The sequence below is a fragment of the Trichomycterus rosablanca genome, chromosome 15 (genome assembly GCF_030014385.1).
Source record: "Trichomycterus rosablanca isolate fTriRos1 chromosome 15, fTriRos1.hap1, whole genome shotgun sequence".
Lineage (NCBI taxonomy): Eukaryota > Metazoa > Chordata > Actinopteri > Siluriformes > Trichomycteridae > Trichomycterus > Trichomycterus rosablanca.
The window spans coordinates 19,980,412-19,996,294 of NC_086002.1; the positions used below are offsets into that span (position 1 = coordinate 19,980,412).

The following is a 15,883-nucleotide window of genomic DNA, read 5'->3' on the forward strand; positions in this document are numbered from 1 at the left end:
AGGCCAGGAAGGAGGACAGGAAGTCAGATTGGCTTACAGCTATAAGAACAGAGCCTGCACATAAATTGGTCTACAAAAAACATTTAAATCTGGCAGCAGACCTTTTAACAATGACTACACTTTTGTTGAGCTTTGTTGAACTAGCCATGATATTTCTACTTTCTACCTTTTTTACAAGGTCACTTTGGTTTGTGGAAATAAATAGTAATGAGGAGGACATGTTTTACTATTTTTGTCCATCACAATGAGATGCATTTAGAACATTGAAAGGAAAACTGACAGCATGGGACATACCAGCATGATTCTGGAAATATTATTTTGTGAGCTTAATGGATAAACACTGACAACTTTTTACTTTCTTTTAATTAGCCCGCAGTTAGAAGGAGGTGACAGTCAATGAAGTTTGTGTGCACTGGAGGCACTTTATGCATGTTTTTGTTCCCTAAAAAATTTATAGGAAAACTCAAGATCAGTAGAAATTAGACATAGGGATATATTTTCTCCAAGATTACCTCCAACAATCAGAACTGGTCATCCTACATAAACAAATTACCTTCGGTTTGTCTCTTGAAATTCGTTGCTAAAGAATAGCTGTATGCTTTGGAATCATCAGGAGGAAATTATACAGGCACAAATAGCAACTTCAAATTGGTTAACTGACGTGTGTGTGTGTGTGTGTGAGAGAGAGCATACAGCAATGTCTGCGACTTTGGCTGACATTGTTAATAAGATTCTTCAAATCACCCCAAATGCAGATGAAAGGTACGTGCTAGGAGGACAACAGTCTTGCAACATCAGAAAACAGCGCTGGCATGCGCTGCAGGTGCTGGACCCAAATGGACATGCCTTCCATCACGGGTGTGCAACTGGCCAAAGAATTTACAATGTTCAAATTCCAAATTAGTTATGGTTATTAGAGTTATTTGTGATAGTAATTAAAACGTCATAATGTATTTCTGATAAATTAAACAATGCAGTAATGTGAAAAAAAAACAAAAAAAAAACGAGGACACCCCATATAATATTTAGATATTTATTATCAAGTTATGGACAGGTCAGGAAATCACTATTATACTGGTTAACAAAGATCTTGTCCCAAGCAAACAAATGTTTCTTATTTATTGTTGCATGCAGAAACCAAATATTTCAGAACAGTCTCAACAGCAAATAATCTGTCACTCAGGTGGATTAAGGTATCCTTAGTCCTTGTAGTCATACAATGACTGGTGTGGTACTTCTGTGGTCACTAGATGCTGTTGTCGTGTCAACCTCCACACCACTGTCCTCTAAATCTGTGGTGACAAACTAAAAACAAACAAAACAAACACACACACAATGCATTTAGAAAATGTTGGGGGTTAGCCTATTGCCAAACCATGAAATCTAAATGCTACAAATTACTTATTATTATTAATAATATGCAATATAAACATACTGCTTACATTATTTTTAAATAACTTACCGTAAATGTGTCATTGTCTAATGTACACTGCCTTTGATATAAATGTATTGTCAATCATGAAGCCATTTAGTTTCTGGCCCTCGTGCAACTTTGGTGAAACCAGTTTGTTTCCTCATGCCATCAAAAGTTCAATACTGAAATCACAAAAATTTTATTTAGTTTCAAAACCAGTCTATAGCAATTCACCCAATCAAATATTTAGAGAACAGTTACTCAAGAGAGCTTGGTCTCAATCTATAATGAATTACATTTTCTGTAATAAAAGAAATATAACAAACTTTAATAGTACAAGTGACTAAGTTAGAATGAGCACTGAGACAGATTTTGAAATGTTAGACTGTAAGTCTGTAGCTTTCCATGTGCAGCAGCTTGTTTATGATTGTGTATACAAAATGAATCTATATTTTATTTTACTTATTAAGACCTACATAGGGAAGAGTCCAAAAGTTCCATGTAATTCGACTCGAATGTAGTGACATATTAATGTGGAGCAACTATAGCCATTAAAACGATAAAGTAATTTTATTTATTGTTCTTTAAGAAAGCTTCCAAAACAAAGTTTCTTATAAATGTGCTTTATCCTCCTCACCCCCGAGATTGGACGCTTTGAAAACAAACAATATCCTGTAACAACACTTGTTCATTTCAGCCTTTTAAATGACATTATACAAAAAAAAAAAAGAAATTTTGCTTGGGGACTGTGAGTTATTTAGTGTCCAGTATACTGGACATTTGGAATTAAGAGCATGAAATGTGCAAGATTCTGAAAAAATTTACATATTATTATTACCATTATAACATGTGACATATCAAGTATTGTACATTTATGGCATAATGTAATACATGTTTATAATATTAAAAAGCATATACTAGTTTATACAGAAGTTAAAATTTACATTTTAATTATTTATATGAATATTTTAAATATTAAATTTAAAACTTTTAATTTTAAAAACTCAAACCTTAAAAATGAAAACTCAGACTTTTTAATTAAAACATTTAGCTTTGTTCATTTCCCCTTTTCTTATAAACAAACTTTGCCTTTATAGATATATTTTAAAAACAAGGAACATTACTAAAACATAAAACAGAATATTCAGTTTGTGAATATAAATTTTAAATTTTAAATTATCCACATATCTATCTTTCAATATAAATATTTTGAAAATAAATGATATCTAAATTATTCAAATCAAAACCTTTTGCATTTCAGCTTTGAGTTTTTATTTTCTTTTTTTAACGGGACCTTGTGTGGAACTCATAAAAGCAGTTTCGTTCAACTTGAATGCAAAGAAATACATTACATTTTAAACATCTTATGCTTGATTTTTTGGTGCAGCCAGGGTTTCTGCACCTCTGAAAGCTGGTGCTATCACTACCCACCACTGGCAAGTGCTCTGCCCCACTGCATCTAACATCTTGGCTTAGAATCACTTGACTCCCTATCACTATCCTGTTGATATTCATCCCACTACTCTCAACACTGCAGTCTATTACTATCATCTAGTAATTTAAGCACATCATCTACTGTCAGCCCTTAACATACATGAAAAAGATATGTACAGCACGAAAAATGCAAAAAGTAATACTGATGCACATCTTCTAATTCATAGTTAGCATGACAAACTAAACAACATTCAATACGTTAAATCCAAATGTCCAGCTGGCTGGACATAAAACATTTGCTCGAAATTTAAGTATGCGTAAATACATATTCATCGCTTATATTGTTACCAATCATTACAAAAACCTTCTAAAAATACATCATTTCTAAAACACTTTGGTTATATGTGCACATTAATAGATAAAAACGTATGTTTTGTTCGGTCACGGAGGCAACAAGCGTCTTTCTCAACAGCTGCCATCTTCGGGTCTTTTTTCAAGAAGCTTAAAAAAAAATTTCAATGTCTTTGACCAACCAGTAGAAAGACAGAGTTGTGTTGGAGTGTCTAAAAGTGAGTGTAACAAAGTAAAACTTCCTGTCGAGTTATAAAACCCAGAAAAAAAATTTCCAGTATACTGGACATTTGGAGTGAGGAGGTTATGAGAACTCACTTACTTAGTTTGGCATTACTAGAACGTTTAAAACGTGTAATTTGCAGACGGTCCCTTACAAAGACGAATATTTATTAAATATCCCAATCTAAACCCGAATCTATCAGAAGCTAAATGAAGAGGTGAATGATATGTAGTGAACTCACCTGTCCCCTGACTCTGGAGCCTTTGCTCTCTGTGGTTGAGGCCGATATGGAGCTCGCAGCACTCGGCTGATGATTCGGATATAAAGCTTCACCGCATCTCTTCCTCCGCGGCCGCGTTTAGACTCCTGTCGGGCTGTCGGGTTTAAATCCACATTTCTGACATGGATGTGGCAGCGGTGGAAAAGTTTAAAATGTTAACAGGCCGATGCTCCATTGATTCTCTCTCGGTCCACTATCCTCTCCTATCAGTAATAATGAGGAAGGCGGGACATGTCTGTGAAATCCCGCGTCTTCTACCAATCAGGTACTGAGAATTTAATATTACTTCCGTTTCAATCAAACTCGTTTCCGTATCAATCAAACTCTCTCACACACACTATCATACTCTCACACACACACTATCATACTCTCACACACACACCATCAAACTCTCTCACACATACAACTATTCTTATTCACATGCACTATCATTCTGTCTTACATTCACTATCATTCTGTTCCATAAACATGATTATTTGCATTCACATACACTATTTATTACGCTTACATATAATAATATTCTCTTACACATACAGTAGATCTTTGTTTTACATACAGTGTTAACGTCCCTTACACAGACTACCAAACTTACATACATATACTAATATTCTCTTTTACACAGATTATCATGAAAGCACATAATGCATGTTTAAGTAGCTATAGTTATATGTGCAAGAGAGAATAGTGCTGTGTGTATGAGAGTATAATAGTAAATAAAAGAAAGTGTGATTATAGTTGTAAGAGGGTATAGTAGTATATGTGAAAGAGTATAGTAAACCATGTATGAGAGTATGATGGTGTGTGTGTGAGAGTATGATGGTGTGTGTGAGAGAGTATGATGGTGTGTGTGTGAGAGTATGATGGTGTGTGTGAGAGAGTATGATAGTGTGTGTGAGAGAGTATGATGGTGTGTGTGAGAGAGTATGACGGTGTGTGTGTGAGAGAGTATGACGGTGTGTGTGAGAGAGTATGATAGTGTGTGAGAGAGTATGATGGTGTGTGTGAGAGAGTATGATGGTGTGTGTGAGAGAGTATGATAGTGTGTGTGAGAGAGTATGATGGTGTGTGTGAGAGAGTATGATAGTGTGTGAGAGAGAATTCATCTCAGAATTATGGCCTACACGGCCTCTCATATTTTAGACTTTTAACAAACACACCTACAAAAACATTAATGCCGTTTCTGATGAATGCGATGCTTTGCCACTTCTGCGTATTTACTGTAATACGTCTGTAAATGCTTGGTGTAGAGGACTACCTGATCTATTTAGTATTAATCAGCAAATCAATGGCCACTGTATTTTTACTAGGAATGCAGACGTTGGTGTGGTGTGGTTGTGTTTAATAATAGTAACTAAATTAAAAATCTTTTAAGTGACTTTTAAAGTGGAGTTTAAAATCATGTACAGTAGTGATGGGAATTTCGGCTCTTTTTAGAGAGCCGGTTCTTTTGGCTCGGCTCACTAAAAAGAGCCGGCTCTTTCGGCTCCCAAGTGGCTCCTTAGATTTTTTTGTTGCTTAAATTAATTTATTACCAAATTACATGTAAAATGAATTACTAATGTAAAAAAACATTGTATCAAATGTTTATTATTTAAATTGCTTTATTTATATACTCAACATGGAACAGAGTGCTCCAACAATAAATTATAAAATACAAAAACAAAGACCCATCTCAATTAGATAAAAAGATCTGATTGTGTATATTATTTGTACGTTTGCATCTAAAGTGGGACAGCATGGTGGCTAAGTGGTTGGCACTGTCGCCTCACGGCAAGAAGGTCCTGGGTTCGATCCCCAGGTGAAGAGCCCGGGTCCTTTCTGTGTGGAGCTTGCATGTCTTTCCCGTGTCCGCGTGGGTTTCCTCCGGGTGCTCCGGTTTCCTCCCAAAGACATGCAAGTGAGGTGAATGTTCCTGTCATGAATGTAACCAAAGTGTAAAACCTGACATTAAAATCCTAATAAACAAAACAAAATAAACAAGCATCTAGAGTGAAACAACACAACATCAACGAAGCATCACTCACACTCAGCAAAATATAAATGAAAATGTGCAAAACAGAAAGTATCTGTAAGTATTTAGTGAAGATTGGCATTCAGAAAAACCAAGGAGCTCATCTTTGATGGCTTGATCCTGTTTCTCCTTTCTGTTATGATCTGCCCTGTTAAAAAAGATTCTCTCTGAGGGGACAGATACACAGTCTATGTGCCATCACATGTATAAGATGTGGGTAGACTGAACACTTGGTCTCCCAGTGAACACTTGGTTTAGTGGGTCTGAACTTCTCTGTAAAAGGTGCTTCTCATGTCCAAACTTTACTATGTTTCTTCTCACTCATTTTCCTCACCTTTCCAGCGTGTAATGTCTGGCTCTGAAAAGCGCTGAGTTCTCTCTCTCTCTCTCTCTCTCTCTCTCTCTCTCTCTCTCCTGTTCGTGTGCTCACTGTCTGTCTGTCTGTCTGTCTGTCTGTGTGTGTGTGTGTGTGTGTGTGTGTAACCCCTCCCCTCCTGCTCAGTGTAATTACACAAACGCCACCACGTATCTTGACCAATCACGTGCGGTTTTGACAGAAAAAAAAATCCGGAAAAAAACGAATCGGCTCCCAGTCAGGAGCCGGATCCCGTCGTTCACTTTAAAGAGCCGGCTCTTAAAGCCGGATCGTTCGCGACCGACCCATCACTAATGTACATAAATCATTCCCATCTAGTGGTGCTAGAAATAATTTACATCTTGTTGATGGGATTGTAATAGTATTTTACAATTACATTTGTTTTTTGTACATTTATTATTTGTTATTTTAAACATAATTTCTGTTCTTCGGTTAAAAGTCAACAAAAGTCTCACATGAAAGACCAAAACGATTCATTCATTTATAGACGGTGGTGTTTATACTTTTACACTTTAACCTATTGTAGCGTCGCCACCCAGAAAGCCTTGCGGCAGTGGTGTCTAAGCTCACCGTAGCCGTGTATCCCGTTGTTGGGAGTGGGGTGGCTGCGGTAAGGGTTGGGTAAGTAGCTTATATGTTTGTCTGTTGTATGAATGTATGTGTGTATGAATGGGTGTCTGTCCCTAAACCACTTGCGGCCCTGACGCTATCCTTCCTGCTCGCCGGCGCCACACTATGAACAGTTTTCAAAAAAGAAATTGTTTAAAATAACAACAAACACAACAACAAATAATCAAAAATACAACAACGACGATGAAAATTAAATCATAATAAAACATAATAATGTCATAAATCTTTACCCCATCAACGAGATGTAACTTATTTCTAGCACCACTAGATGGGGATGATGTCTGTACATAATTATGAACTCCACTTTAAAATTCACTTAAACGTTAAATATTTTAATTCGGCTTTTCAGTAAAGTTACGGAGCCCCTAAGGTGACATCCCCTGAAAAAAAAATAACGCGTGGCCACGACTTATTAACGCGTTCCCACGCCTTATTAACGCGTGGCCACGACTTACTTAACGCGTTCCCACGCCTTACTAACGCGTGGCCACGACTTATGTCTGTGTGTGCGTAACAGTTCCGTACTGAAACATAAAACCATCACACGTTCTATACATTCACACATGTTGTTAGCCGTAGATCGTTTGTTTTGGAGCCTTGATGTAATATGCAGTCTCCCTCCTGGGTGTAACAGATGATCTCACCATATTCAACTGTTTCCCCTAACAACATGTGTTAATGTATGGAACGTGTGATGGTTTTATGTTTCAGTACGGAACTGTTTCGCACACACAGACGTATGCGAGTTGTCATAGTAATGTTTATACACACGTTAATGTTTGCTACTGTTGTAGATGTAATAAATATAAAGTAAGCAAGTACAATGCTTTAATCATCCATTCTGTTTATTGACACGATAGTCAAGAAAGTAAACAGAGTAAACAATATTCAACTGTTTCAACCTTTTTAAGTCGTGGCCACGATCTCATTCCCACTCCTTACTAAGTCGTAGCCACACGTTAGTAAGGCGTGGGAACGCGTTAAGTAAGTCGTGGCCACGCGTTAGTAAGGCGTGGGAACGCGTTAAGTAAGTCGTGGCCACGCGTTAGTAAGGCGTGGGAACGCGTTAATAAGTCGTGGCCACGCGTTATTTTTTTTTCAGGGGATGTCACCTTAGGGGCTCCGTATAAAGTTAATAATAAATGCAATTCAGGGAAACGTTAGATTTTCTAAAGCAGGAAAACAAAGTAATTCGTTGATTTTTTTTTTTGTTATATTTACAAAATAATTTCCTTTCGTACAGCCAGGATGGATAGGTGCTTTACTTTACTCAGAATGAAAGTGTCAGCTGGCCTTTTTCTTCACGTATTGCTCTGATGATGAAGAAAAAAAGAAAATGTTCGGTTCCTTTGGCAGGAGGTTGAAGTAAAGATGTGTGAGGATAAAATAAAAGCTTACAGCACCTGGTATTCCCAGGCGGTCACCCATCCAAGTACTAACCAGGCCCGACCCTGCTTAGCTTCCGAGATTGGGCGTTCTCAGGGTGGTGTGGCCGTAAGCGAGAGACACTGCAAATAGTTTCCCTTTTATAGTCGTCCATCATTCTTCCACTTCACAAGGTTTTAATATTTTGTTGTCAGTTTTTTTTTAACTGTTCATAAGTTGAAGCGTAACAGCATAAACACCACCGTCTATAAATGAATGAATTGCTTTGGTCCTCCACTTAAGACTTTTGTTGAAGTAAACAGCGGCTTAAATATGACGAGCTTGATTAGTTTATAAAGGCTCCCCCGTCCCAAGTGTTTTTGTAAAATGTTGCAGGCATGAAATGACGACTTTTCTGGTAAATAGGAAAGAAAAGCTGAATGCTGCTGATTTGTTGTGATGTTTTGAAGAAAATGGAGGTGAAAAAGGGTTTAGCAGCTGAGCGGTGCACTGTAACAAATTTCTGTAGTTTTTACAGTATTACCCCAGCTAACAAGTTTTGGTTCCCAGAACGTTCTGGGAACGTTAGTTTTTGGTTCCCAGAACGTTCTGGGAACGGATCATTTTGGTTGCCCTTTGGTTCCCCAGGAAAGTTTTCTTTACGGAAATAGAACATTCCCGTTTGGTTGTGCATTATAGTTCTGGGAACGTTCCCCTAACGTTCCCGTAACCTTAACATTATTGAAACCTTTAAGGGAACCTTGTACTAACCTTTAAATTATTGAAAACTTTAGACAACCTTGCAATAACACTCCGGTAACCTAGTACCCAGCTAGCCTTGTAATTGTGGCCCACTTCTGGCGCAGCTCCTGCCAGCCGAGCCTGCCGCATCTGGTTCAGTGCCACCTCCTTCTTGTATGAATACTCTTTTTCTATCAGCTCCACTAACCATATAGTTTACTAACCATTTACTGACTTTCCCTATGGGATTAATAAAGTTATCTATCTATAGAAGCACTTTGTAGCTCTACAGTTCCACTGTCGTCCATCAGTTCCTCTGCATACTTTGTTAATAATAATAATAAATTTTATTTATAGGCGCCTTTCAGGACTCTCAAGGTCACCGTACATAAAAGAATAAACATACAAACAGCATAAAACAGCAATAAAAACAGGGAAAGAATTTTTTAAATATATATAGTCAAGAGAACAGGCTAAAGACTGTATGCTGTCCTAAACAAGTAAGTTTTGAGGCGTGATTTAAAAATGTCTAGAGAGTCAATATTACGAATGTCTGGTGGGAGGGAGTTCCAGAGACGGGGAGCCGAACGGCTAAAAGCTCTAGACCCCATGGTAGTCAGACGGGCTGGAGGGACAATAAGACTAATGGATAAGGAAGATCTAAGGGTCCGGCTGGGTCTATTTATATGAAGGAGCTTGGTGAGATATGGAGGAGCAAGATGATGGATAGCCTTAAAAGTGAGCAGTATAAGTTTATAGTCAATGCGAAATTTAACAGGGAGCCAGTGGAGCTGTTGAAGAACGGGGGTGATGTGATGAATGGATGGGGTTCTAGAAATGACACGGGCAGCAGCATTCTGAACTAGTTGTAGCTTATGGAGGGACTTGAGGGGGAGACCAAACAGAAGAGAATTGCAATAGTCCAAACGGGATGTGACCAGGGAGTGGACCAGAATGGCAGTATTGTCAGGAGTGAGGGAAGGACGGAGACGGTTAATATGACGAATATAAAAGTATGCAGACCGAGTGATGTTATTTATGTGAGTTTGGAAAGACAAAGTGCTATCAAGGACGACACCCAGACTCTTTACCTGAAGGGAGGGGGAAACAAGAGTGTTGTCAATGGAAATTGAGAAACTGTCTACTTTAGCAAGGACAGATTTAGAACCAATGAGAAGAACCTCTGTTTTATCACTATTGAGTTTGAGAAAATTAGAGGAAAACCAAGACATGACTTCCTGTAAGCAATTGCAGAGGGAGGAGGGAGGGAGGGTAGAAGTGGGTTTGCTAGAAAGGTAGAGCTGGGTGTCGTCTGCATAACAATGAAACTGGATATTATACTTATGGAAAATATGACCTAAAGGAAGAAGGTAAATGATGAAAAGAATAGGACCTAGAACCGAACCTTGAGGAACACCAGAAGTGAGGGGAGATGGTTGGGATGTAAATGTCTTTAATTGAATAAACTGAGTGCGATCAGAGAGATATGAGGTGAACCAGTCCAGAGGTATGTTGGAAAAACCAATGGCTGATAGTCTATGGAGGAGAATAGAATGGGAGATGGTATCAAATGCTGCACTCAGATCAAGGAGAATGAGTATGGATAAAAAACCTGAGTCTGCTGCAGTCAAAAGGTCATTTGTTATTTTGAGGAGAGCTGTTTCTGTACTATGATAGGGACGAAAACCAGATTGAAACTGCTCATAAAGGTGATTATTGGAGAGGTGAGAATGTACCTGAGAAGCAACTGTCTTTTCAAGGATTTTTGAAAGAAAAGGCAGATTAGAGATGGGACGAAGGTTATTGAAGTTGTTAGGATCTAGACCGGGTTTCTTTAAAATAGGGGTGACTGAGGCAGACTTTAATGAGGGACAGATCCAGAGGTGAGGGAGGAGTGAATAATGGCAGTTATCAGAGGCAATATAGCAGGTAAACTTGCTTTGACCAGGGGTGTTGGGAAAGGATCAAGTTGAGAAGTGGAAGATTTTGATTTCTGGATGAGATTAGATATATCAGAGATAGTGGGAAGGTGAAAAGTAGTAAATGGATGAATAAGAGGGACCGACACTGGGGAAAATACGGTACAAGAAGTAACAGGAAGCAATTGCTGGTGTATCAGATCTATTTTAGTATTGAAAAATGACATTAACAAATTGCAATGATCGACAGAATAGAAGTGTGAAGGTAAAGAGTCAGGTGGGCGAAGAGTGGAAGTGACCAGAGAAAACAGGGCCCGTGTGTTTCCATCATCAGCTCTAATTAATTGGGAATAGTACTGGGATTTTGCTGTGTGAAGATTATCTTTATATAGAAGAAGATGGTTATGATATAGCTCCTTGTGTATTATAAGGCCAGTTTTCCTAAAGAGACGTTCCAGCTGGCGTCCTGTAGTTTTAAGCTGACGTAGATGGGGTAAAAACCAAGGAGCTGAATGGGTGAAAGAAACAGTCCGGGTTTTTAATGGAGCAAGTGAGTCCAGTAGAGAATGAAGTCCAGTGTTATAGTGACAAACCAAATCATCAGTAGTGGCTGAAAGACTAAGGTTAGGAAAACTGTCAATACCTGATAAAAGAGAAGTTAGATTAATATTTTTAATATTACGATATGTAATGTCACGTAGTGGTCTACTTTTAGATAGAATCATATTGATATTGAATGAAATTAACAAGTGATCAGAGACAGGGAGATCAGTGGCAGTACAGTTGTGGGGAGTTACACCAGAACAGCAGACTAAATCCAAGGTATGTCCTTTAGAGTGTGTTGGAAAGTTGATATGTTGTTGTAATCCAAAACTGTCCAAGCAAGATATAAAATCCTTAGTAGTAATGTGATTAACATTGTCCATATGTATGTTAAAATCACCAAGCACAATGATGTTAGGAAAATGTAAACAGAGGAATGTGAGAAATGCTGAAAAGTCATTTATAAAATCCTTATTGGGCTTGGGAGAACGATAAATAGTAGCCAGAACAGTAGGTTTTGGTCCATACAACTGTATGGCTGCTACTTCAAATGTATGGTAGACAGGTAGAGTGAGAGTGGAGGCTTTCAACTGCTCACGGTAAAGTATCGCGAGACCTCCTCCACGACCAGTGACACGCGGCTGACAGATGTAAACAAACCCAGTCGGCGTTAGCTCGTTCAGCTGGGCGAAGTCACCGGATTGTTGCCACGTCTCTGTAAGACAAAGAAAGTCAAACTTACGGTCGAGGAGGATGTCCCGGAGAAGAAGGCTTTTACCCGAGAGAGACCGAGTGTTGAAAAGCCCAACATTAACTACACAACGGTCCGAGGATGCAATGATGTTAGCCGACCTGGCTACCCTGACTAAGACAGCACAGTCCACTTTCCTGCCAGAATTTCTCCGAGAGCGACGAGTTTTAGACCAGATGGTGTTTATGGTAGTCGAGTCATCAATGTGGAAATTCCGTCGGGACCCACGATGGATGTATCTGCGCTGAAAAGGCCGAGCAATGTCCGGGTGAATGTGGAGTACCGGTGGCATATAGGGCAGGTGGAACCGCAGCTTAAGAAGTTCAGCAGCCGAGTACTGGTGTAGGGTTGCCGATGGTTGAAAAACTATGGACAATACAGCCCAAACAAGGACAAACCTTACAACTGAGTCATTATTCCACATGGTGACAAAATAGAGTTAGGAAGCAGCAGGTAGCGTCTGAGAGCAGAGTGATTCACATACAGGTAAGCCAGTTAAAACACACTGAATACACAGAGTTAATTCGTTCTGGTAGAGGACTGGGTTGGAGTCCAAGCTGTGACATTAGCAAGATCTCAGAAATCACAAGCTCATAACGAACAAAAATCATAAAATAATAATAAAAATAAAATAAATAAATAAATAAATAAATAACCGGGGAGCAGCGGCAGCTACACGCGCCAGCGTACACTCGAACCGGGAGTTAGCCCCCTTATTCTTCAATAGTCAGGACCTCCACATGACCACCTCAGAGCAAGTGTTAGTGTGTGTTGTGCTGGTATAAGTGGATCAGACACAGCATCACTGCTGGATTTTTCAAATACCGTGTCCACTCACTGTTCACTCTTATATTATACACACCTGCTTTGTTGGTCCACCTTGTGGATGTAGTCAGAGATGGTAGGTCGTCTGTTGCTTATTATTGTATTACTATTATTGTTGTTGTTCTTGTTGCTTATTGTAGCTTTTAAGTTTACGTTATCCACAGTATTCAGTGAGCTTCAATTATTTAGCAGCTGTTGTCTAATGCTAGAAACTGTTAGCCTTTTAGCTAACGTTACCTGAAGTGTTTCAGTTCAGACTACCAGTTAACCTGAAACTCACTAGATAACATTACCATAAACAGTTTCCATTTCCAAATTGCTCTCTATCTTAGACCAAATCTCATTAATATACTTTCTGCTTATTTTTCACTAAGTAAAAATTTGTTAAGATTAAATGTTTATTTACCTCACACAAACGAACGAGTCCTCATTTTCAACGGCTCGCATCGCACTGTTGCTATGGTGACGCTGTTCTGCCGGCGCTGAATCAGAGACTGGACGCTGGGCCACAGCCGGACAACCAGCGTCGGCGCGCACGCGTTTCTACGAGCACCAGCCAAACCCAGCTGTGGTAACAACTGGGCCGGATCTGGCTACATTAATTCTGGACGATTCTGACACTCGGCCGACTGTGCCGATAGAAAAGTGGGAACTGGGCCAGATGATTGTGCTAGCTGGGTTAACTTAGAAACCTTCCGGGAACGTTACTGGAACGATACTTTATACACTTAAGAAATAAAACCTTATACAAGCTTTAACTAACGGTCTCGGTTAGTTCTCATAAAAACATGAGAGAACGTTAGGTTTCATAGTTTTATAGTTGGTACTTGTAAGTAAAGTTATGTAAAGTAAAACTACATGGACCGTCTCAAGCAAAAAGCTGCTTTTTTGGTAAGTTCCTACCAAAAAACTTTAAAGATCATAAGAAAACCTTCCGGGAACGTTACTGGAACGTTACTTTAAACACATAAGAAAGAAAACCTTGAGCCAACTTTTAGATAACGTTCTCTGTTATTTTTCATAAAACCATGAGAGAACGTTAGGTTTCATAGTTCCCGTAACGTTCTGGGAACAGCACAAATTTTTTTAACGAAAATAGAACGTTACCATAACGTTATGGGATGGTTCCCTAAAAATAACCATAGGGGAACCAAAATCTAACGTTACGGGAACGTTCTGTGTTAGCAGGGGAGCTAATGGGCCTCAAAAATTTTGGGCCCCCTCAGGGTGTCCCAAAATTCACGCAAGAAGTAATTTTGATAAAGAACACAGGTTTTTAATTAAAAATTGTAAATTTTTAATTGATTCATAAAGTATACAGTATAGGGTTATGTATGGAATAGCATATCGGGTAAATGGCCTCCACGGCTTTGCTGGCACATACGCACTCTTTTGTCGAAATTTTCTATGACCGTTTTGCATAAATGTGGCTGAATTTCATTGATACAGCGCTCAATTTCCTCCTTCAAGGCGTGGGTGGTCGTGGGCTTGATGGCATAAACCTTAGACTTTAAAAAAACCCAAAGAAAAAAGTGCAACGGCGTTAAATCGCATGATCTGGACGGCCAATTCTGATCACCAAAACGGGAAATTACACGACAAGGAAATGACTCATGCAGTAATTGAATTGTTTCTCGGGCTGTATGGCATGTGGCACCGTCTTGTTGAAACCACATGTCGTCCACATCCATATCTTGCAATTTAGGCACAAAAAGCTGGATTATCATGTCGCGATAGCGAGCACCATTAACTGTTATTGCCTGACCAACCGCATTTTCTAATGAAGAATGGTCCAAATTCAAATCTTGCGTGAATTTTGGGACACCCTATATATACCGTATATATATCAGAATGAATTAAAGGTACTCACTCACTTTTAATATTTTACTGAACAAAAATATTGTAATAATAATAATGACCTGGCGAGTGCAGCCAATGGGGGGCAGTGCGGTTGGGGGTTTAGTTCATGTCGTGGAGGGGCCCCCACCCGCCATGGGCCCCAGTGTACTATCTGCCCCCCTCCCTAATGTTATGCCCCTGGTTTAGAACAAAACAGTGAGTATCTGAATCTAAAGTTAACACTCACAGATGATTTAATTCATTTAATTCTACATTAGTTCTGATTACAGAGTACTTTTATTTCATTTCATTATTTATACTCATTTCCTTAATAAGCTTGAGTCGCTCTCACGTGATCATGTTGATATAATAAGAATGATGTAAATATATTTATGTAGTGTAGTACTTATTTTTTTGAAGTACTATAAGGTGAGTTTATTCAAAACTATTATAGTAAAGTAAATACAGCATGTTATTATCCAGTTCTGAATATTATAGTGCTACAACAGCTTTTGCATTGTAGCTGAAAATGCTTTATAAATGTCTTAACTTTTAGGAAGAATTGTTACCTAATAGCATTAAAAATGTTTAAATATCATGTTACCATATATTGTGTCACACATATCAAGCTCATTTTAAGACCAGAATGACTTATGTGGTATTGATGAATTAATATAAGGGTGTGTCTTCTTGCAGGAATCCAGCTGTGTCTTCATGAAGAATGATTAGTCTGTGAAACGTCAACAAGGACAACTTTGTTTTGTTCGTATGAGGAATGAAGAACACAAAATATGCTTAATGATTCCAAATGTTATATAATATTGCAAAACAAGTTTAAAGCATGTCTTTATGTGCTCCATCACATTATCCTCTATAATAAACATATTTCCAAATGATGTATAAACTAGGACGCGGGCAATTTAGGGCTAGTAATGAGGTGAAAAAACTAAATACTGATGTGACTCCGCTTCGTGTCGTGCCAAAACATCCTTCCCCGTGATAAAACCGCAGTAACGCATGGTCTCTTGTAGCTTAGTGCTTTCCACACTTTAAAATAAATAAATTACATTTAAATCAAATTCATTTACATTCAAAAAGTGTTATAATAACAAAAGAAACTTTATTTATATGTTAATCTGCTGTAAAGGACAAGAGTGAATAAATAACCCAGCTAGCAAAAA

The 15,883-nt window shown here is 38.5% G+C and overlaps 1 protein-coding gene, 1 long non-coding RNA gene and 1 pseudogene across 2 annotated transcripts in view; all 3 read right to left on the bottom strand.

The window, feature by feature from the left end:
• LOC134328802 (histone H2AX-like) overlaps positions 1 to 15,883 on the bottom strand; it is a 218,105-nt gene that overhangs the window by 31,393 nt on the left and 170,829 nt on the right. The gene's annotated exons all lie outside the window — the stretch shown is intronic.
• LOC134329116 (uncharacterized) lies at positions 1,020 to 1,593 on the bottom strand. Its single transcript, XR_010014767.1, has 2 exons — positions 1,463 to 1,593; positions 1,020 to 1,305 (listed from the first exon to the last, which is right to left on the bottom strand). It is a non-coding gene; the product is annotated as an uncharacterized LOC134329116 (long non-coding RNA).
• On the bottom strand, positions 8,111 to 8,219 carry LOC134329761 (5S ribosomal RNA; annotated as a pseudogene).